Genomic DNA, 23,341 nt, shown 5'->3' with positions numbered 1-23,341 from the left:
TGACTTACGATTATCTCAAGTTTGTTGCGCGCGCCATATTTACCTCTTGTTCGGTCTCTCTCCGTAGCGCGGCGGTGTACGTGTGTGCAAAGCACAAGATATACACACACGCGGCACAACCGTAAACACCCTTGGGGCCATCAGTTCTATACGTATATATATATATATATATATATATATATATATATATATATATATATATATACGAAACAAAGGAAGCTCGAGGGAAACTGGGTTAACGGAAAGTCTAACGATTATAGAGTGAGAGAGCTATAACAGGCCGATCTATGGGAGAATTTGCGCCGAGTTACGCAACTTCTTGAGATCGGCAACTCCTACTCTCTCGTCTCTGCGCGCGGCGAAGCAACAGCGATACACTCTCACTCTCACTTTTTTTCCGCACCCATTCCCGAGCAGAGTGGGAGGCGGGCTGCCCCCCCCCCCCGCCCAACCCGCTCTTGCCTTCTTTAAAGTTTAAGGAGACGAGCCGTGGGAAATGTCGGGGATCCCAAAGACCTCCCCGCATACCAAACGTTTTGACGCTCTCACTTGGCGGGGCATGCACGCGGAAGCCAAACTGGCGCGATTACATGATTGTACTTATATCCATGCGTTTGTTGGTTATTATTTGTCGATTATTTGCAGCGATCGCTTGCGTAGACCGTGCGGTCGCGGCCTTACGCTCATCCATCTTCCGTCGAATGATGCATAAAATAATATATCGGATGATCTCTCACCGGCGAGTTTTTCATCTATGCTAATTATCTGATGGGAAGTTGAGTCGGTTTATTTTTGCCTTGGAGATGGATCGGGCGCTGCGGCCGCGAGTTCGATTTTTCCGGATGAGAAAAGTAACGAGCGCGCGATATCCCAGATAAGTTTGAACGAAAAGCCAAGCCTGCGCCTCTATCGCGTGCTCGCCCCGATCCAAAGGGACCAATTCGAGATGAAGTAGCCTAATATCGCTCGTTAATAATCCAGCGCGTAAAATTAATTGATGGCCAATGCGCAAGACTGCGCAAGCCAACTCGCGGCGATGTATATACATACAAATGCGCGATAAGTATCATCCCGCAGTGCGAGAGCCGCGCAGCGCAGGAGAGCGCGTGTGGGAATCGCGCTTGTTCCTTATCAGCGGCGATTCATTACGTGAGCGCAAGCACGTCGCCCGCGGGCGGCTATATACCCACTTGAAATACCACGCCGCCGCTGATTTCATAATTAGGGAGCTGTGTGTACGCTTCTGACGTAACGCGACGATTCTACAACTATAGATATTCCGCGCGTGAAAATCGAATATTGTCGAAGGCGATATACACGTATGTATGTGTATATGTATGTCGCGCGTAATGCGAATCGTGGGAAATCCCTGCGATAGAGCGCCATCTAATAATTCTGAAATCGAAAACTAATAGGCGGTAGTTTTATCGATTGCAAACTACTTGATGCTCTCTTCCATAATGGGCGAGTCGACCGTCGCGGTAGTCATTGAAATCGGTGCTGGCAGTCGCAAAGAGACTGACTTACAATTGGTCGAGCGCACATCATGCGCGAGTCCCTCGTTGCGAGCATTTCAATGAGCTACTCGTACTGTGCAAAGTTGTGTGTGTGCTCGCCGATCGTGCCGTTTCGGAGATACACGATATTCGATGTACCTTAAAATTGAATGAAAATGATGGTCTAATTTAACTGGCGCGCGATACGCCGCAGTATTAAAGTCTCGGCAATATGTGCAAGGAGGTATACGGTAACTTTTGGCGCGCTCGAGACTTGCGTAAGATTCGAAACGGCAACGGTTGCGCGCTGCGCCTGTTTTACTCGAAAATAAGCACGACTACAAATTATCCGGGACTCCCGTGGTAGCCGACTTCGCACAATTCCAAATCAATAAAAATTTCACCTGCACCGGCTCTCTCGATTTCGCGGCAGGCTCGTAAAGTCTCCCTCTCTCGGGCGTAAATAATAAAACATCAAAGTGCCATACTTTCTGACAGTTAAAAACGCCGAGAGCCAGGAATTCGTATGGGTATAACGTGCAGAGACCCTCGTAAACGACTCTTGGAATCTCGCCACGATCACTGTATACACGCAAGCCGCTGTTTCTATTCTTTTATAGATGCTATCTTGATATTATTATCTTTGCGAGTTATGAGAAACTTTGGTGTGAAATATTTTGAAGCTACTGGAAAAAAAGTGACAAAGTACTGATTGGCAATCAAAATCGAAAAAAAATATTTCTTAGAATCGGGCGCGCGCGCCTTTTTTCAGCCGTTTCCAGATCGTATGAGCAAAGAGATGAAAAATAAATTATACATATTTTTTATTTTACACTCGAGTCATTAGCTCTGAGTGACTGCTGGTCACGTAAAAGTTGTCCGGCGAATTAGCATACTTATCGAACTTTTGAATGAGGTATTGGATGATAAACACACAAATATTTTTGTAAAAGTAGTGATCGATACACGTGTCACTAGCACTCCAGAACAGCTTTCCGATGTGTTGGCAAAACGACGAATAAAAAAGTCTATCAATCGTTGACGCTAATGAGCGATCCAAATACATCAGCTAAACTTTCGAATTCTCGTTTATCGAAATTCTCCAAGTTGAAAAGGAAAAGCGGTTTTATTTAGAAAATCGCGCGATGTACTAATCAATTTGTCACGGTAGAGCGCGTCAGCGAGTCCATTGGTAAGGAAGCTCATTTGCCTTTATAGCGCGCGACATCCCTCTTACGTAGAGAGAGGGAGCGATGCTTATCGCACGCATCGCGGAAATTTCGCGACGACTCGCGGACGCGGCGAGATAACAGCCGGCAGCTACTGTGCTTCACTGCGAAACTGGTTCGCCGAGCTTTTTCCCTGCTGGTAAGCAGACTGAAACGCGCGCCGGCGATAAGCGACGTTCGTTTCGATGAGCCACGCTGTTTGTTATGTAAGCCTGTCGCGGTGTATGTGTGTTGATCGGGTTACTTGATGGATCGCTACTGGATTTTCATGTGTTGCGTGCTGGCTCTGCTTAGATGTTCTACTTCCTTTTGCCTGCTTTATTGCCATTCGCTTGCTTTGCCTCGCTCTATGCTCGACTGCTGTACAGTCAAAGAAATAAATCAATTTATTCTTATATGTTGAACGAAAAATGATGATTGGTTTCGGGTGTAAAACTGCATTAATGGTATACAAAGTACATTAAATATACGATCGAACGAAGAACGGAGAACTTAACGCGGGCAAATGAAATTGCAGCGCTGCATTCCAGGACTGCTAGCAGGAAGTAAAGGGAGAGGTATATCAGTAGCCTTGCTTAAAAAAAGTGGCAAACAAAGAAAGCCAATCTTTGGTAGCAATGGGATAAGTCCGAAAAAGCAGCTAGCAGCGGCAGTCGCAGCGATAACCTTTATAACTGGAGTTTATTGAGGCTAAGACTCTTCTCTGCTACACGGCTTATCGCGCAATAATCAGCAAGTGCACGAGAAAGAGAGTAAGGAAGCCAAGCAGATCTTTCTTTTCTTTCTCTGTCGGTTTTATCTGGCAGAAAGCGTTCGCGACTCGCAGAGCGGCGCATGAAGCGCTGGCCGCTCTAACCCTCCATTCGCCGGTCGTCGTCATGCATACAGGCAAATTCAATCAACCGGTCTCCCCCCTTACCGGCGAAGTAAAAAAAGGGTTGAGCCCTTGCACATGCAACTGTTCAAAGAGGGCCGAGGGGGAGACTATGTACGTATCGATCCGAATGAATGCAATGGGGGAGCGAGTAAGGAGGGGACGCACCGCGAGAAAACGAAAATGGAGGAAGAACCGTGTACTGATTTTGCGTATGAACGCTTTTTTCGGCCTTGTATTTCAATCAATTTCTAATGTGTCGCTAGTATTGGATTGTGCATTTTCATCGAAGACGATTTATATGGAAAGTAGGACCTTTGGATTTTTCACATAAACATTTTTTTAAGAAGAATACTCGAAGATTTATATTCATTCTTTTCTTCCAACATTACTCAAAATGAAATAAACAATTTTGACTCTTAGATGTATGTATCTAAGACTATATATTACAAATCAATTTTCGAAAGGCTTATGGATTTATGCGTCCTGGCTTTGAGGGAGCGATCTTTTTTCTATGGAGGATGCACGAAAATGGAAGCTCAAGTTCCATAAAATTTATCAATACAAAATCACTTCACGTGTATTTTTAGCTAATTTTTTATGAAATTAAATTTTACTATTATTTTAACAAAAATAATTATGACTTTTAATTGAAGCACTTCGAAATTGTTTTGTGAAATGCAAATTTTATTAGTAATAATTTTTCCATTCATACTACACCTAACGAGATACTCGTTTTCCTTTAGAGAATATAATTAACGTTTTTTGCCCAAATCACGTGTAAGATACGAAGCCTTTTTTCATCGATATCTAGCCGACATAATGAACTGTAAATGCATAGTCACGTTCAATCTATTCATACTCTAACAAAGTACTCTTCGTGCGTGTTTTTTCTTCTTTGCAAAACATTAGCATGCACAGCGCGATTCAGTTGTCCCGTAAGACGTACAATTGATAAAATGAAAGCGTACAAAAGCAGCTCGAATAAGGCGTCATTAAGTGGCAAAATTACTAATATCTCAATTGGCAGCGCAGCTACTTCCGACTGAATTTCCCGCATAAAAGATAAGCGACTGCCTACAAAAGGTATATCCAGGCGGCAACAAATCGAGGCAAAAAGCGAGGAGCGCGCGAGTCTGTGTCGGCGTGGCGTGAAAGAAAGAGAAGGCGACGTGTACGACAAAAGCTGAGCGCGCGCGTCGCACCGCGGCGGCGGCAACGCGACGCGCGCGACGATGAGGCTGCAGATCTGCAGCACCGGCACGGCTCCGAATGAGGGATAAAGATGGCAGATTATACTGGCGCGCGCTCTCCAATGTAATGTGCAATAAATTCCCTCTCCGCGCAGCCGGCCAAGATCGCTATCGCGCGCGCATCTCCCCCACGAAGATATCATAAGAGCGTACGCGCGCACACACGGTTTCAATGGCTCTATACGCGCCAAAATCCGGATGCCGCTTCTGCCGCCCTTCCGACGCCGATGAATCAATTTCTGCGCAGTTTTCTCGCGTAGCCCTATTACAGCGTCAAGGTCTCGCCGAGTAAGCTAAGTGAAAGCTAAGCACAGGAGCCACTGTTGTAGCGATCCATTAAGGATTTCAGGTACTTTATTTCGACGAGAATCCGACATCGACTATCGGTAAAACCCAAAGACTACCGCCACGGGGCTTATCGCACTTAGGTTCCGTGAATTTTCGATAGCGAAAGATCGAGAGCATCGAGGCGCTTCTTCGTTTTTCTCGCGGATGAAGAGCGTTCTTCCCGAGATAAATGTAGGAAGTGGAAGGACTTGTTTTGGAATACACTCTCTTTGTTTTTTTTTCTTTACTCGGACTTTGAAATTAATCACTGGCTGTGCTTTTACATTTGTACAGGACGTGAGCCAATTCGACTCGAGTGGGGAAGAAAAAAATTTCAGGTTTTTCGAGTACAGCTCTTTTTTTGGATATCACGCGAGATTGTTAATGATCTCATTACGATGATTTCGAGTATTGTAATTTGAAGGAAAGTAGCTACAAGTGAAAGTTGCTCTTTGCGAGATGCAAAAAAAGATAGTAGATCTGATGTTAAGATATTTTAAATTACCGAATTTTATGTTAAAATTTAGTGTATAATGATTTTTTATCATTTTTTTTACAGATGGATCGAGCAGTATCCTGACGAAAGTATGTACACGACATTCCGCAGCACAAAGCGTGAGTCAATCAACACTTAAACATCCGTCGCGAAGCAAAAAGAAAGAAAGAAAGTGGCGATTTCGCTCCCGTATCTTTGTATGCACGCAAACCCTCTCGATGTAATCTCGAGACTTCTGCTCGAGCTGCTGATAAAACAAAAATCAAAGTAGGAACAATTCCGCATCCCCCCAGCGGTCACGTGAGCTGCAGTCTCTCGCTCGCGAATACCGACAACTCAGCTACGAGAGCAGACGACTCGCGTGCTTGGGTCGTGACGTGAGATCGGTATCCTTTGACTTATCCTCCCTCTTGGGTTGCATATATACGTCGTTGCGAGGTGTTCGACAAACAAACAAAAATCTCATACTAATCAGGTTGATCCCGTTTGCTTCTACATCTCGCTCTTTTTTTCTTCGTTCAAAGAATCGGCTCTTTCTGCAATAATTACGAGCTTACAATTCACGACGAGAATATCGATTATTAAACTGTCTTCCGAAAGAATTTATCAATTAGCCTACGAGCAAAAAATTAATTAAAAAATTGAAATGCATCCGCTGCCTCTAGAAATCAATCGCGCTATCGAAGCAAAATCGAAGCAAAAACAATTACTTTAATAACTCGGTCGCCAACAGAGAGAAAAAAAAGAGACATGTTGATGTTATTAGCTTATCATGCAAGTTAATGAATACTATGCGGCAAAAATGAACGGACCGCTGCATAAGTTAAACGCGACAAAAAATTCAAATCAATCTTGACTTTGTTACCCTGTATCCTTCGGCAATTAGAGACGCGAGCATAAAATAATTGAAAGCTACCGTTCGCAAAATGATAAGTTGGTAGTAAGACTGCGGGGAGATTGTACTTAGATTTGAAGCTTTGACTAATTAATGACTGGTAGAAGCTTGGCGAGAGTAAAAATAATAAGACGCTAGGACGAAGACAGAGAGAGAGAAAAAAAAGAGTTTGAAATCTCTACCTTGTTTGACTGGTGAATGATGAAAAATCTCTACCAACCAGTTTGTTTACTTGATTGCGACAAATTTGTATGTGGCGAGTTAGCGCTGCAATTAAAATTTACATTTTCAATTTATATAAAGTTGACTTTCTCATGTCCGCTTAGTAAATACAAATTCATTGATTTCTATTCAATTTATGCAAATTTCTTATTCATACGGCGAATGCATTAAAAAACATTAAACTTTTGTTTGAAAAAAAAGAACGCGGATTGGAATATCATAGTCTTGAAAAAAGGAGTTTGATTTACAGTGACGTCCAGGATCGCTTTATCATAAATGCAAATTTCGAAGCTGCTGCTACTGTCCCAACCTACGGTTATGAAAAGAACTAACGTTTTATGAGTTTGTTGCGTGCCTTGGCAATAAAATACATTTTCCTGACTGAAAAATTCCTTGAACAAGCTAGTTTTTTTCAGGTCTTTTATGTATCCCATCGGAAAATAAAAAAGCAGTTTTAATACACGTACGTACAATTCACGTAAGATTGGCGGGCAATAAGTGTGAAATGCACGCTCAAGGTTCGCTTAAGAATTCGCAAATTTTTTAGTCGGAACAACAATAAGCAATAAACCGTTATCCGCAGCTGATAATTAACGCACCAACGGCTCATTAGACAATTTAGCTATTCTCAGCAGACAACGTAACAAAAGCGATAGCCTGGAGATAATCTTACGCATAAACTCTCTAAATTTGTCTGAAAAAAATGAAGAAAACGGAATGAGAAACGCGGTATAACGAGCTAGCATTCATTACAAAACAGCCAAGTCAGATCGTGGGGTAAGATGGTCATTAATCGGCTCGAATTTTTCTCCGGCATATTATACATATCGACAGCTGCAATACGCGTGAGCAAGTAATAAAACCAGCCCCGTGGCGGCATCACGTGTTGGCGCTGCCGCGAACAATGAGCCGATGATGGATTTTTCGCGGTCTGCCGCGGGCGACCTGGTGTGTTTGCAGTTGGCTATGGGAAAACCTAGACGTAGGTGAGCGCCAACTCGATATAACGTCAGATAAGCGTTTATGTGGTTCATTAAAAATTCGACAGCTCCTCGCCAGCGCCTGATTACTTGGCAAGTTTTTCCAAGGCAGCCGCAGATATTGTTCGTATCGAGATGCCAGAGAGATTAGCATCTCGCGCGAGCGTTAGCGTTGCATAACAACGAGCGCGCTGCTGCCGATTGATCAGGATTTTCATCGGCTAGCTATGAGCGTGTGCCGTGTATCTCGCCAAACCACCCCGTTCCGATCGCGCAATCATTATCCAATGATATCGACGAGTCTACGCCGACTTTGAGTTATCGCCGAGGTAATTAAACGTCACAGTTATCTGGGCTTCGATAATTCGCTGGCAAATTAATTTCGCGTCCGACTCGTCGCGGGCGAATCATTCCGTGATTCCTCCCCGAAGCCGCCGCGCCAGCCGCACTCAAGTATCGTTCGCGGCTTCGTCAATTTGCTTCTGCGTTAATTGCACACTCGCGGCGGCCTAAAATCTTACCTAATTGTTTTTGCGCGCACGATTTACTGCTGCATTTGATGAATTATGGAGGGGGGGGGGGGGGGGGGGATCGGGAAAATTAATTGACTTGAAAATTGGAAAAGTTCTTTTCTTTCGAAAGCTCCTTCTCTACTATCGATAGTTATCGAACGATATTCTATTTTTGCGCTCACATGAAAAATTGCGAATCAGAAAATGAATCGAAGTATAATAACCAATCTACGGCAGTTTTCATTGACGTACATTAATTATCGTCGAGGGACAGACAAACACTGCAATGTAGCTTCTCTTCCTTTCTGTGCTACTCTGGCACATCCCTCGCGCGCGCGGACGACTATACTCGTGATAGCTCTGGCATGCCTCCGTTGTCGGCGTCTTTCGATTAGCCAGCTCGATTAGCTGCCATTTACTGAAGTAGCGAGGCTTGTCCAGCGACGGACTCGACGCTTGAATGCGCCTTTCTCTCTCTCTCTCTCTCTCTTTCTCCCTCTCTCTTGGACATGCAGTATGTACGGATTTTTCGTTATTAATGAAAGTGATTGATCATCTCCTATTGTTGTTTTGTTATGTCGCCGCGGGTTCGTGAACTTTCTTCGAAATTCATTCTCTTGCAATCAATCTCGCAAGAATTTAGTTTTACACGCGAGCGTGCGAGAGATGGAATCGATAAAGATCGAATCAAGGATCGAATGGTTTGTTCTCAATTTTCTCAATTTTTTTGCTTTTGCATCTCACGATAAACGTCAACAACGTGGCTCGACGTGAATATTCAAGGAATGTAGCAACTACAGACTGTATTGTATACGCCGATAATCTCTGTCTATATGCGAGAGCATTACAGCATTATTATTTATTAATTCGGAGCAGCAGTGCCAGTCCGCGCACAGATGCGTATCAAAGGCAACTCTGCTCGGAGCAGCAGCAGCAGCTACCTTATAGCATCACGACTCGCTTTGCGCGCGCGCTTATCTGCCAGACGCTTAAATACGCTACGCCCTTTTGTGCGCGCGTACATAATCTGCTGCTGCTGCTGCCGCTGCTGCCCGTTTGCCGTTTTTCCTCGGCGTGAAAAATCATCAGCGTAAGCTCCCCACGTGCGTCGCAGCCTCTAACAGCTATATCTGCCTAGAACTGGATTAACGCCCCCGAAAAAGTGTTCGTTGCATAAGGCATGATGCTCGGGGTGAGTGCGACGTTGAGGTCTAAGCTCGCACGACGCCAGCGAATCTGCAGAAAGGAAAAATGGCCAATTTACAAAGCAAATAAATAAACGAGAGTAGCGGAGTAATCTGGCTGGCATCTCGACCTCTTGCTCTCCGGCGTTGGGTGAGAGAGTGGGGGGGGGGGGGGGTTACATTCGCGATTACCCCCAATGATAATCCGCGAGCGCATAGGTCCATATAAGCCTGCGTATAATATGCATCGGCTTGAAACGGCTGCTGCTGCAGAAACAATTGTCCGTATTCTTAACGACGAACAGAGCTGTGTGGCACCCATTGTTTCCGCGAAAGCCAATTTCCCTCGGTTCCTTTTTTTTTTTCGTCGATGTCGATGCCCTTATTAGCTCTCGCTGTACGTAGCAAAAGTACCACGGTGTGCATTCATTTTTCCTTTGCAATTCATCGCGAGGTCTCCCGAGTAAAGCTGTTTGCGCGGCTTATAATCAATCGATACATATGCATGCGAAAAAACACACGAAGGTTTTCCTGTAGGGTGATATGCAAACGCTTCCGCGCATTTTGAATAATAGGCAAACGAGTCTCGTGAGCGATCGCGCTTTAATGGTCTCTCTTTCTCTCTCCGCAAGAGAGAGAGAGAGAGAGAGAGGGACTGTCGAGAGTAGGTAGTACGGTTTAAAGGACGAGGGATGTGTCCGCAGTCGCAAGTTAAGACCCCTCAGGAGATACTGTCCGAGTCCGTCTTCGTTTGTTTCACTCGCAGTTGTCGCCAGAAGAGAAATTAGTTTGAATTGCGTAATTTATGGCTAAACCGACTACTGCAACCGCTGCTGCTGCGTATACTATATATACTTCGCCTGCCTTAGATTACTCATTTTACTTGCCTTATTTTAATCACTGACATTTCAATTTTATACATGCGTAATTGCCGTCATAGTCTATTGGTATATATAGATAACAATGACTTTGGCACAATGAAAATTCTACGATATATATTTCTCATTTGCAATAATATGAAAAACACGAAGCAAATTCATAATCTTTCGTTCGATTTCTCGAATTCCTCGGCTAGCCAAGATAGAAGTATCATGCTAACTAGTGTACGTAGGCAGGATGAGTCGTACTACGCAGGAAGAGATCTCAACCCACGTAATGCACAGTAGTAGAATAACTGCGACGGGAAGTGGCTACTGAGATTCCATCCCTTAACGGTTCATCGTGAAATAAAAAATTTAGCGATACCACGTTCTCGCTACTTCCATTTATTATTGATGGATTAAATTCGCACGAGCGTTGATGCAGATTAAGTGATCTTTAGCGTACGAAAGCACTTAAAACGACACTAGATTTTCTTAATCGCATATTCACGTCATACCCTCGCACAATCGAACGACAAGAATGCGCGTTTTAATTAATCTTGACGAAAAAGAAGGTGATCCGCGCTATGTTGAAAATTTTGCCGCGACGAAGCGAATCGTGGCCAGTGACGTTGCAATATCCAGGGAGAAAAGAGATGCTTCTCTTCTTTACTCTGCTTTTCTTTTCGGTGAAAGATTGCGCTAACACGGTGTAAAAGTCACCGAGGAATTCCTTTTTTTGTCGTTACTGCATTGTCTGTGCGTTATCCCAAGGACATTGTCTCGTTTTCTCGCCGCGGACGTTGTTGCGCTTTCTTTTTTTTCCCCCTTCCTCGTCTTGTTCAATGTGTAAGGTTTTTATACGCTGTTGCGGCGGAGGTTACACCCGTTACCGTATTTTATACTGAACAGATCGCTTTATCGACGGAGTTGCTAGTTTTTGAAAATTTAATTTGAATCGCACGGCGTAAAAGATGATCTTCGAATAAAACGACATCTGAAAAATACATTGTTAATTAGAAATAAAATTCATTGTCCGATTTGAAATAATAAAAATAATTATTATCTTAGATCTAGCTTCGCAAGGAACGATAAACGTTTACGTCAAGTGGAACAATCGAGCAAATGTTCATTTTTGAATAAATAAGCATTAAGAACGTGCTAACTGTCGAGTAAAAATAACAATCGCAAATTCTAATTCTTTTGAGAAGCCCCAACTTACACGTTGGCTCTGAAAAAAAAAATGAGTGCGAGTCCGTTGAAGATGAAAAAAAAGTAGAAAAAGAAGATGCTTAGCTCTAAAGCGAAACGATTCCTCAGGTTTAAGTGGCAGGCACACACGACGATTTTGGTTTTGCATCATCCGGTTTGTTTTTTCAGCCCATTAAATCATTTTCTCTTTCTCACATAGAGGCCGCGAAGCCTTTAATTCTCACATCGTGAGGAGACGATGGGAGAAACAGATAGAGAGTCTTTTTCTCTCTCCCGAAGGGTCATTCCCTATAAAAATCGCCCTCTCGGACACACATGCGTACAGTTGTCATTGTCTCGACGCAGCCGTAAGAGGAACGATGAGCATTATATACCTACGTGACTCTCGCGTCCGAGAATACCACCCTTTTCTCACTCCTCCCTCTTTCTCTATCACCTCTCTGCTCGCACTTTCTCTCTTGCTCGCTTCTTTTTTTCTCTCAGTATTTGCTCGCACTTTGAATTTCGGAATTTATAGTGGCCCATTGTGCTTTAACTTTCGTTCTCGCACCCATAGTCATCGAATTTCATCATAATTTTTCGACGCTCTCTCGTCTCTCTCGGCACCTGAATAAAAATCCTATTACCCTCACGCGGGCAATAATCCCAGTTACGAGTTATGCAAATACCCATTCTCGCGTACGCAGCGTAACCGACGCTCGATTTTTCGCGAAAAGTCCGTGCATCTGTGCGCCCGAGCGAAATCTCGTCGGCAAAAATACCCAACAAAAGGGGCTCTATCTCGAAAATGAAAAAAAAAAAAAAAAAAAAAAGAAATCGCATAACCAGTTGGGCAAGGCCTCGTAGCCGCGAGGGGTCGGCTGCATTTTTCCGAATCGGAAATCGCAGCCGAGGTAGATGCAACGCGCTGCATTTCGGCGGATAAAATTTGCATTAGCGCCTCCTTCCGCATACTCTCATACGTCGCGAGGGGCATGGTCTAAGCCCCCACCCCGCGAGCGCACGCACGCACACGCGTACGCGTGGTGAAGGGGTGTGTCTTTTTGACGTAGGCCTTTGCGCCTGCAGAACGCCGAAGGACGCCCGGTGTACTTATGATAATCGTCGGTTTGTCTGCCTCTTCAACGAGAGAGGGAGAAAAAGGGGTTGCGTGTGTGCGCTCCGTGCAGCTCCATCGATTTTTCGGTCATACAGAGGGGGATTCTCCGTCTCACTCCTTCTCGTTGGTGAGCCGCGCGCCAACCCTTTTGGCCCGATGCACCCATGCGCATGTATGCGCGTATACATGTACGACGCATGCGCGGCCTTTGTTTCATTCAAAAGCTCCTTTTTGAGCGTGTGTACGCGATAAGGCTGTATGCACACGCAGCTCTCTCTCTCTCTCTCTCTCTCTCGTGCGTGTGGGCGTGTATGTGTCGTGACGCTGCACGTAGCCATTCTTATCTTTGTTTTGCCGAAAATTCACATGGGCGCGCGAAGCCGGCGCGCTCTCTCTCTCTGCGTCGCAGTTGAGGTGTGTGCGCCGAAAAGTGGAAGAGTGACGGATACGCGTCGCGAGTGCGCGTAAAAGGCCATCGGCCGAATCGTCCGCGCGTGCACGGAAGGAGACGCGAGTGTGCGCGGGAAAGCTGGGAAAGCGCTGGTGGGGAAACTCCTCCTACAATTGTGTGTGGCGGCCCTCGGCGCAGACCACGACAAGTACGCACACTTTCTTCTCGTCACGCTTCTTGGCTTGCCTCCTCGTTTATTTTTTGGCTGCTCGCAAGCTCGCCCCGCGACGTCGCGCGCCTCTCGCCTCTCGCTCGCTGCCTTGAAAAACAAGCTGCTGCGTAACGCTCGCGCTCGCGCGCACAATGAACCGCTGCGAGGCGGCTGTGGCTTCTTTTTCATCGGCCATCGGCCATCGGCAGATTTTCTCCCCATTGGAAAAACGATGCTGCGAGGCTGAGGCGTGACTCGAATCTTGCGCACTCAACGCGAGCGAACGACGGATTTAATTTTGCTTTTTGTCGGCCACGCGAGCGCGGATGAAGCTTTTTCCCTGGCCTCGTGCCTTCTTTGTTTGTTGTACGGATAGGCATCTTCTTTTCATTGCTAGAGAATAGACCGATAGTTGATCTAGAGGCTGTGTAATGAGGTTGCACAAGGAAATCAAGAGAATGCTTTTCTTTCTCGATTACGCGGCGATGAGAAGTTTTGTCCGATTCATCTTCGATTATTAGCGTCGATCTGGCTAATCACGGAATTTAAATGCGCCGCGGCGGTGGCGGCGGCGGCGGCGACGGCGGCGGCGACGGCGGCGGCGACGGCGGAGGCCATTGTGGCCGGAGCGTACGGGATTGTTGCGTGGATCAGTCGTGCCGAGCGTCGCGCGGAAAATATCTTGTGAACGAGGGTCGGTCGCTCAAACAAATTTGCAATGCTCGTCGCGAAAGAAAAAATGCCGATCCCATGAGGCAGAACAGCAACAATTAGCAAGTACACGAATAGGGCCGCCGACGTTATCTTGGCGTTACAAGGGCGCGCGAGAAACAAGCGACAGAGAGATGTAAAATCTGACCTAAGCAGTTTGTCCGTTTTTTTCCATTTTTATTCTGCCTTTGACGAAGTAACATTGCGGCTTGTTCTCGCCGAAAGAGTTAATCAACGTTATACGTTGCTTGTTGCTATATATGCAGCCTATTCATGGGTACGGGTTATCTTTTGTACTCTCTACAATGAAGCGCTATTTCTCACGGCGATGTATACTGTGTAGCTGCGATACATTGATTCCGTTAACATTTAAATCCGAGCCACGAATGTTTGCAAGCTTCAAACATATTGAATATATTGCAATAGCTTTTAATAAAAAGCAATATGCAAAATTATTGTGGATAGTCTGCGTTTACACTTGCAAATACCGACGCATCGAGAAGGAAGCATTCACAGGGGCGCGCAAACATATGCAACTGCGATAAATATGCGATAAATAATGCGCAGCGCTCGCACTGATGGTTGTGACTTTTCATGCACCTAAAGCAGGCGAAACAAGCTAATCAGCCGTGAACGCGCCGACGGCGGCGTCGTCCTCGTCGTCGCCGTCGAGCATAGATACGTTTGCAGAATAATCCCATTGCGGGTATAAGAGCACGGCGAGCAAGCGAGCAAGCAAAAGGGGGTTAATTATAGAGCCGGTAGTTGCAGCGAAGCAAGCGCAGAAGCTCCGCGGGCGGACGCGTCGCGATATCCCGATATCTTATCCAAGAGAGAGAAAGAGAGGGAAGAGCGCAAATCCATAATACTTATAACGCCAGCCCTGGAAAATGGTACAGCCTCTTACTCGATTAGCTCGCTGCGGTTGAAATTCTTTCTTGGAGAGTTGTTTTTTCTTTTGAAAAAGTAGAGGCTGTTAGAGGAAAATGATTGATCTATTGATACGCGTCTGTGAGCTGCAATGAGATTTTTCTTGCGAGAAGATATAAATAGCGAGTCGCTATTACGCGGAGTTAGAATGACCAGTCGTACGAAAAGAACCGTACTCCTTGATTACTCGAGCATGACAATGTAGAAGCATGAGAGAGGCATTCGAATTTGTAGCTTTTGTCTTGATAATCTTAATAAATGGACGAATATATTTTTCTGGCCAAATTACAAATACACGAGGGTTTGGAATAACGCGGCCGCAGGTAGCTCGCGCGCACGCAAGTATACTCGAGTAGCGTCAAAGTAATGCACTGGCAAAGCAGTCGAGTCGCTTTGCAGGCCACGAGAACGATAAACAGACGTCAACGGCGGCGCGTAAAGCGAAGGTGAAATCCGCGCGAGAACAGGAGAATAATCCCACGCACCTCGTCGCACTGGAAAAAACAAAAGGAAAACCGCGGCTAGCGCCGTTAAAAACTCGGCGTTGCGTTTGTGCGCGCGCGCGTGTGTGTGGCTCGTCACACTCTCGGCGCCGCTTTTTCTCTCTCTCACTCTCTTGTGCGCGCGCGTTGGCAATTTGCGAAGAATTTTCTCAAGCGCGCGCTCGCACGTGGACGAATGTAACTCTCGCCCTAATGATGCCTAAAGCGCCGCTGCTACTTTTTTTTCTCTCTCCCGTTCGTTCGTTCGTTCGTTCGTTCGTTCGTTCGTTCGAGAAAACTCGGCGTTAAGAGCGCTATGGAAATGTCGGCCGTCCGGTAATCGAGGAGATAGACTTTTTACCAAGAATTCAGAGATGCGTAAAAGCGCTAATGAAAAGTTATGGCGCAGCGATTTATCGGCGCGATTTTCACCAATTACATATTTAATCAGACCGTTCGAGGCCCTTCGGTTAAGTCCGATAGGTTGAAATTGCGCGACTGTATTCGGGTTACACGAATACGTTCCGTTTGAAAAAAATCCATGGCCTGTTTTTTTTTTCGCTCGTGCGTCTTTGGAGACCGATATACATACGTTTAATCGTCGGGGCGCTTAAAGACAGCCGTTAGAATGTGGCGTGCGCGAGAAGTATGGAGCCGCGCAAGTGGTGTATATAATGCGGACACTCGTTAAACGCTTCCAACAGGTCCGCGCGAGTGATACTTCGAAGCTTCGCGCACGAGGATTGCCATTAGCTTGTTAAACGCGTCTGCGCGCGCGTGCTAACTTTGCCAATTTGCTGCTGAGAGATCCTCTCGAGATTTCAAGTTTTTCAGCTTATTTTCGCCTTCCTCGTACTTTCAGACTGTCGGATGCGATGTAAAATGTATAACTTCTAATTAATGCGTCCTCGCGAGGACTCGCGAAACATTGTCGGATAATCGCTGAAAATTACACGTTTTTCATACGATACCCCTGAAATTTCCAACGAAATTACATCTTATCGCTGAAACGACGAGATGGACGTGTAATTAAGAAAAGCCGCGCGGCTTAAACGCAAACGATAGACAATCGGACGCAGTCGTTTACAATAAATTTGTTTGGAGGTGGCCTTCGCCGCGTCAGTGCGAGCGAGACGGACGATCGGTGACCATTCATTCTCACAGGCGCGCGCGGACTAAATTCAGCTGTGACAAGAGGGACGAGCGCGACCGAGCGTCCTGGATTTTTCGGAAGCACTTGCACCCCTTTTACTTGGCTCGCCCCTCCTTTAAATAATTGAGTTACAACTTCCTCAACGGAGGCGGTTTTGACTGTACTATCCCTCTCTCTTCTGCTTTGGAAGTCTTGCCTTGTGCCGATTCTCACGGAAGTAGGCAATACGATCGCGTGCATGCATAACTTTTCAAAATCAGTGTAAATCGCGCCTTCTTTTTCTCTTCGATTGACACTCAATACCGTAATTAGTTACGGATAATGCATTTTCTCTCTCTCTCTTTCTTTCTCTTTGGCTTTTACTTTCACGCCGTTCAACATTTTTCTTGTATCCGCTGGTTTTCGAGTTTACGTTCTTGTAAAGCAAAAAGTCTAATCCTTAACTGAGCTTGATTATTGATAAATAGCGTTCTAATTTGAATCGAGGAAGCGGTTTTTTTTAATCTGTGTGCTTCTTGAAAACCTGTTCTATGAGTCGAGCTCACATGCTGATCGACACATCGGAAATGTCTTCTTACTCTAATCCAATCGGATTTATTTCGATAATCACGTCGATCAGTATTAACGACACTCGATTTGGCGACTGTTCAGAGTGATAAAGCAAAATATTGGCTGAAGCTCAGTGAAAAAATGCGGTCACTCGAACGTTGTTCGAATAGTCCAAGCCGAAAAGGTCTTAATTAAGTCCAAAAAAGACATCTAGTCTCTCGATCGTGCCTCCCTTGTCGAAGCGCATTCAGGAAAATGTAGTTGCACCGCACCGCGGCGAGGAAACGCACATAACGATGCCCAAAAGGAGATAAGGCTTTGCAGATCTCTAATAAGACTAATCGTTATAATGGAGCTGTATTTGCTTGAACAGTACACAGTAATAAATTAACATCGAACGCCAAACGATAGCAGACATGTCGGAGCGCATATTGCTCGTGTTCGCCATGGAGGCGGACGAAAAAAAAGCGCGAATAACGTTCATCAATCAACGGCATAATATTGGCCGAGCACTTTCGAAGTGGAAAAAGTGCGCTCGGATTTTCTATTGAAAGATCAGTCGGATGTTCTCGCAGCGCTGATTCGAGCGCTATTCCCATGCGCCGTTCGTCTGCGAGCCAACAAAGTCTTATTAGTAAATATTTGAGCGCGCCGATAACGCCGATCGTCTAATTATTTCCTGCGCACGTGCGACTTCTTCCCTCTTTTTTGCTCGTCTGTGTCTTTCTTCTTCTTCTTGTTTCTCGTAATTAGATTCCCGCGGGAGAAGGGGAACGGGAAAGCATGTCGATTGCACGCGAGCTTTATAATGGCTAAGCTCGCGCGAGAGATTCTAGAAACGAAAAAGGCAAGGAGCGCACGCGTGGCTTTTTCTTTTACATCGGTTGCACGAGATTGGTTGTAGTTAATCGACGTCGAACCTTTCTGCGGATCAGCGCTCAATTTCCATTATACAAAATCACGACATGTTATTTATCTGAAAAAATCAGACTGAATAAAATAATTAGGTTGCAACCGCGCCTCGAACAAATCGAGCCTCCTAATGATAGCTCGGGCATGAAAAATTCGCAAACGATAAATTTTAAAAGAGCGCGAAAACTATATAATTTGCAAATGCGGGCAGCAGCGTCGCCCGATATGAAATATAATCCATCATGAAAATTCGCCAGGCACACGCAGCGCCAGCGCGAACAAGGATTTATAAATCACAAACGAGCCTGTACAATTATAACTTTCTCCGGCACGCTGTAAACAAACGAGAAACGACAATAGCACTGCTGCCACGGCTGCTGATCCGACCGTCAAGCAGCTGGCCTCCTCGGGTAAGAAGGCCGAGGAAAAGGCGACAAACGCAGACGTGAGAACTGCACGATGATTTGGCAACGGTTTAACGATCGCAACACCTCGCGGAGCGCGCAAATGAAATCGATTCATCCGTCAAGCGCTCGCAGGAGAAAGAGACTGGACTCGGGCGCGCGCACGCACGACGGAGAGAGCCGCAGAGTGCGAGTGAGAGTGTGTGTGTGTGTGTGTGTGTGTGTGTGTGTGTGTGTTGCGCCCGAGCTTATTAATTTATCGGCTACCGCGTTCTCTCCGACTCGCTGCTTGCGATAAGTTGTATTACACAGCAGTGCGAGATCGCGACTCTTGATTATATACCCCAACGTCTCTCTGTCTGTATATTTCGAGTTTAGCAAGAGCCCGAGTGATAACTCGTGTTTTCAAGCCATTTAGATATTGCGACTGACCGCTCTCGCGCTTGCACTTTAATTAAATAACGATTTATACCCGTTACTCATTTTCACATTGAAAATGTGCGCCTTTCATGTTCGCAGGTTGTGTGCGCAGATAAATGCGCGCGCCGGCGTCGGCGTCGGCGTCGGCGACACGACGACGAAGGAGCCGGAGGTAGTTTGGGCCTTAGTGGTCCATGTGGTCGTGTACCTTGAGAATCCTACTGGCCTGCTAAGTCCCAAGTTACCTCTCGGCACTGCCGACCGCAGACTGAGCAGCTGAAGCAACGCCGTCATCTCGCCAAATTGCAACTATCGCCGTGTGCAGCGTGCGCCGATCAGATTCAATTCCATTATCGGCCCATCGAGATAAATTGCTCGAGACGCCCGTACACACTTGGATTGTTTCGAGCGAGAGAGTGGTAATTGAAAACAGCGCTAAATACCCATTGAAATCGTACCTCTTGCTTGTGCACGTGTTCAACATCGGGCGTTCGCCAGAGAGGCGTAGCCCATGCGAAACACAAGGCAGCCTTACGCAACGATCAAATTATATTTCCGAGTGCGAGAAAGAAGTCCGCTCCGCAGATATATAAGTAGTTCGCGTGCGCGCCACCCGCCACGATGTTCAACAGGCGGCCAAATAAACGGCCGCGACCGAGCGCGATATATCGACACACTCGCTCCGCGATATCGCGAAACACGGCAAACGTATGCAGCTGCGGCTACCGCCGCGAGCGCCGTTTTTTTTTCTTTTCTGCGTCTGACGGACCGTTGCTCTTAGCCTCGCCGTGAGCAATGGTGTGTCGCGCCGATTGTCGAGCGCTCTCATCCGCGAAATATCTCATCCGCCTTGTCGCGGTAACAACCAGCCGCACACCTTAGCTGCACGAGAAAAGAATCTCAATATCGATTCCCCGGCCCGAGGAAGCCGAGTCTAGGCGATAGCCGACGGATAAATGCTATCGAATTAATTATCTCTTAATGGTAGCGCGGCGGCGGCGGCAGACTCGTTAGAACCCGTCCTCGCAGTATGTAGGTGCTAAAAATAAATTTGTCGGCCCGAGGAGGGCCTAATCGGGGTGTTAAATCGTCAAGAAGCGGCGGCAGCGGCAGCGTGCCAATTTATTAACCATCGCGCGAAAATATGAGCCCATTTGCCACTACATACGAGGGAGAGAAAGAACTTTCGCGCGCTCGATGCATCGACAAATAATCACGCTCGACGATATACACCGCCGCGTGCGATTGTTTACGTTTCGATAATCTACCCACGAAGCTACCTGTTGGGTTTACACGCCGGATTTATTCCGCGCTTTTCCAATTATTTTCAATATTCGCTTCATACGTGTGTCTGTGTACGTATGCGTGCTTTTTTTACAAAGATGTTCATGCTTAGCAGCGTCGCGAGAACACTTTATAGATTGAAAGCGGTACTATTTTAATGTCATCGAACATTCTAAGCGGGCGAGCTTTGAACGCCACTGATGAGTCATGACGTCTCGTTTGGTATACGATTTTGAGTTTCCTCCAACCCTTGGTGCACACGTGGAATAATTAGTGCTGAAACTGATTCCCAATGCACGGCTGAACATCCGAAGAGAAGGCGACGGGCCGACGGGCCGACGGGCGAGGACTCTCCCGATCACACGTCGTCGACACCCGAGCCAGCTGCGTGGCATATCCCAGAGGTCCTCGCGTGGTTGCAAGCAAACTCGGCATAACCCGCGTCAGACGCACGCGATCGCAATTTATTCAAGTTGGCACTCTCTCTCGCTCGGGCGCTGCGCTCACGTACGGAGCTACCGCTTTGGCTCGTAAAGCGCCTGCATACTCACTAAATCAGAAGCCTCGCGTACTTCTCCGGGATATTTTCTTTTCTCCTTTCATTTTTACAAGTGCGCGCATGTGCACCCCTTTACTCCCTATATCACAGCCCCGATTTATTTATAGGACGTGCAGCCTTTTCCGCGGGATACTTATTGTCATTATTAGGCCGCGCGGCCGCGAGCCGCGGGCGACGCGCGATTTATGCTCCACCTCGCTGTATATCTCAGGATATATTGTACGTGCTCATTTTGTGTGTGTGTGTGTGAATCTACTACTGACATCGATAAATAATCGTTACTTTTGTTTTGTCCGAGGGAGAAACTTTCGTGCGTCCGCGTGATAATTAGTAAGCATAGGCAAATAGACAAAGGTAAAAAGGAGGGACAAGTATAATGTAGCGTTAAATTAACTCGTCAGCTTATATGTACTGCGAGCATTGAGCAGCGGGCTTCATATCGTCGATCGAAGATATACGTTGCTGCCGCTGCGCGGACTTATTACGCTTCGGCGTATATAATTACCGATGGACGAAGAGAGAGAGAGAGAGAGAGAGAGAGAGAGAGAGAGAGAGAGAGAGAAGGCGCGAGGTCGGGCAAAACGAGACTCGCGAAAGCGAGGTCGATGAGCTAGTTTATTGCAAAAAAAAGAAGAGTCGGAAGCAGCGGGTGCCTTGCTATATGTGCAGCGTCTTCTCTTTCCTCTTTTTCTCGTTCGTGGTGCAAGGTGTTTTGCTTCTGTTCCGAGAGAGAAAAGAGAGGAGGCTGTGCAAAAAAAAAAAAAAGACGGGAATGTTTGAAAGTAACGCTGTGGGCGGTTTTTTCGTTTACGAAGCAGGTGATTTCTCGCAACATATTGTACGCGAGCGCAAAAAGGCTTTTGATGAAAATTCGTGGTTGGAAATGTTGACGTTAAGTTTCGTTCGTGAAAGCGTCAGCCTTATTCCGAATCGCCAAGCGTTATTTTTGGTATAAAATAAAAATAGAAGTTTTCGTGGGGACACGCGCAACTAAAAGAAATTAAAGACTTCCCCCTTCTTATAGCTTTCTCTCCCTCCCTGTAGAGGAAATACGCGAATCCCCTTTCGCAGCCGCTCGGCGCACAATAGAATCGTACAATCTCGTATACTCTGCGCAGACACACCCGGCAGAAGCATACATGTGCATACGGGAAAAGGAAAGCAACGATGCGCCAACTCGCGTTGGACACACGGCACGCGAGGAAGAATGAGGAAAGCCGCTTGAACGCCGATAAGAAGATAGGTCGCTTCGATAAAACTTATAATCGGATACGCATGGCAATTGTTTGATGTTTGACGAGCCGAGAGAGAGAGTTTGAATAAAAAAATAGAGCTGCGCGCGCATCATCGGCAAGCTCCAAACGAACGCACACTGAGCGTAACGAAGTTTGTGCAAAAAACGAACGTAAGTAACCGGACTTGCAATGAAAGCAACAGAAAAACCAAGTGTCATCGCTTCCAGGCGCACCTACGTACTTGTTGCGGCAGGGTTGGGGTTTCTATGCGGCATGTGCCTTGAAATGACGATATTGCAATGCCCTTGGAAATCCCAAAAATGTCCAACTTTGTCACACGCAATTACTCACCGTCGGATCGAAATCTTGGATGAGCATCCGGCGCGGTAAATCGATGAGACCGCGACGCGTTGGCGTGCCGTCGACACCGTTAACGCCCGCTGCTGACTGGATCTCCTCGGCGTCGCGACGACGAAAATTGTTCTCCACCACCTGGCGATGCATGCTGCTCTTTGCTGTCCGCGGCCGCGCCAACCGACAAACTGCAGAGCGCGCGCGCGCGCGCGCCAAGTCGATTATTATAATGCTCGCGGGTGTAAACACGCACAGGCACTGGATTATTTCGAACGAATGCGAGCTTGCTTGCCGGCTGTTGCGCGAGAAAGCCGATATGCGGCTACTCGTCTTTGTTTGGACTTTGCGTCTCTGTGTACACACCCACAGTGATAATACAAATCGGAGCTGATGATGTTTCGATAAGTAGGTGTGTGTATATAGAGGCACGTGGACGTTATTGTACAAACGGATAATATCCCTCGATCGAAATTGGTAGCTGGCGTTTCAGTGAAAATATCTGCAGCGGCATTGCAGCCTAGATGCCCCGCATTAACGTTATCAGTAGTAGGTTGCAATCGGGAAAGATCTTCGCTCCTCTCGCGGCCTGCTCTTCCTCGTCAATCAGAAAAGGAAGACTACCGCGTGGCTGGCGCGCGGCTGGCGCGCGGGTATCCATGAGAAATAATCGATACGACTGATATAAAGGCTTATCGTTGATGAAAACGAGGAAATGGATCGTAAAGGTGATCGTGTCTATATAACGATAGGCATCGCCAATAAACACGTGAGCGCGCGGCCAAAATAAACACAGGCTTTGAGAGAGAAAGAGGAGCTTGGGTGACTTTATTGCTCGTACATTATTAATATAGCAAACGAAGAAGAAGCGAAGCGGAGAGAGAGAGAGAGAGAGAGAGAGAGAGAGAACGAGAGAGACGAGAACTTCATATAACTGTCGGCCGTTATTTACGCGCGCGTGTGTGTGTGTGTATGTGTGTGTTTGAAAGAGTGGCTGTATTTTGTCGAGCGAAGCATGAATTTTTTGAAGATAGTTGCCTTAACGCTGACGGCCTAAGTAGGCGTATTTTCTGCATGTTTGTGAAGGCAGTTTTTCGAATTTACGGCTAG

The 23,341-nt window shown here is 46.4% G+C and overlaps 1 protein-coding gene across 1 annotated transcript in view; it reads right to left on the bottom strand.

The window, feature by feature from the left end:
- LOC131668227 (uncharacterized) overlaps positions 1 to 22,513 on the bottom strand; it is a 34,156-nt gene extending 11,643 nt beyond the window's left edge. The window contains exon 1 of the mRNA XM_058942196.1: positions 22,232 to 22,513. The gene's annotated coding sequence lies outside the window, so the exon portion shown is untranslated. The remainder of the gene's footprint in view (positions 1 to 22,231) is intronic.
- Between the last annotated feature and the right edge of the window lie 828 nt (positions 22,514 to 23,341).

The sequence above is a fragment of the Phymastichus coffea genome, unplaced genomic scaffold, assembly GCF_024137745.1.
Source record: "Phymastichus coffea isolate CEN01 unplaced genomic scaffold, Cenicafe_Pcof_1.1 PCOF00075, whole genome shotgun sequence".
Classification (NCBI taxonomy): domain Eukaryota; kingdom Metazoa; phylum Arthropoda; class Insecta; order Hymenoptera; family Eulophidae; genus Phymastichus; species Phymastichus coffea.
The sequence above is the reverse complement of the archived record's forward strand: the minus strand, read 5'-3'. Positions and strand labels throughout refer to the sequence as shown.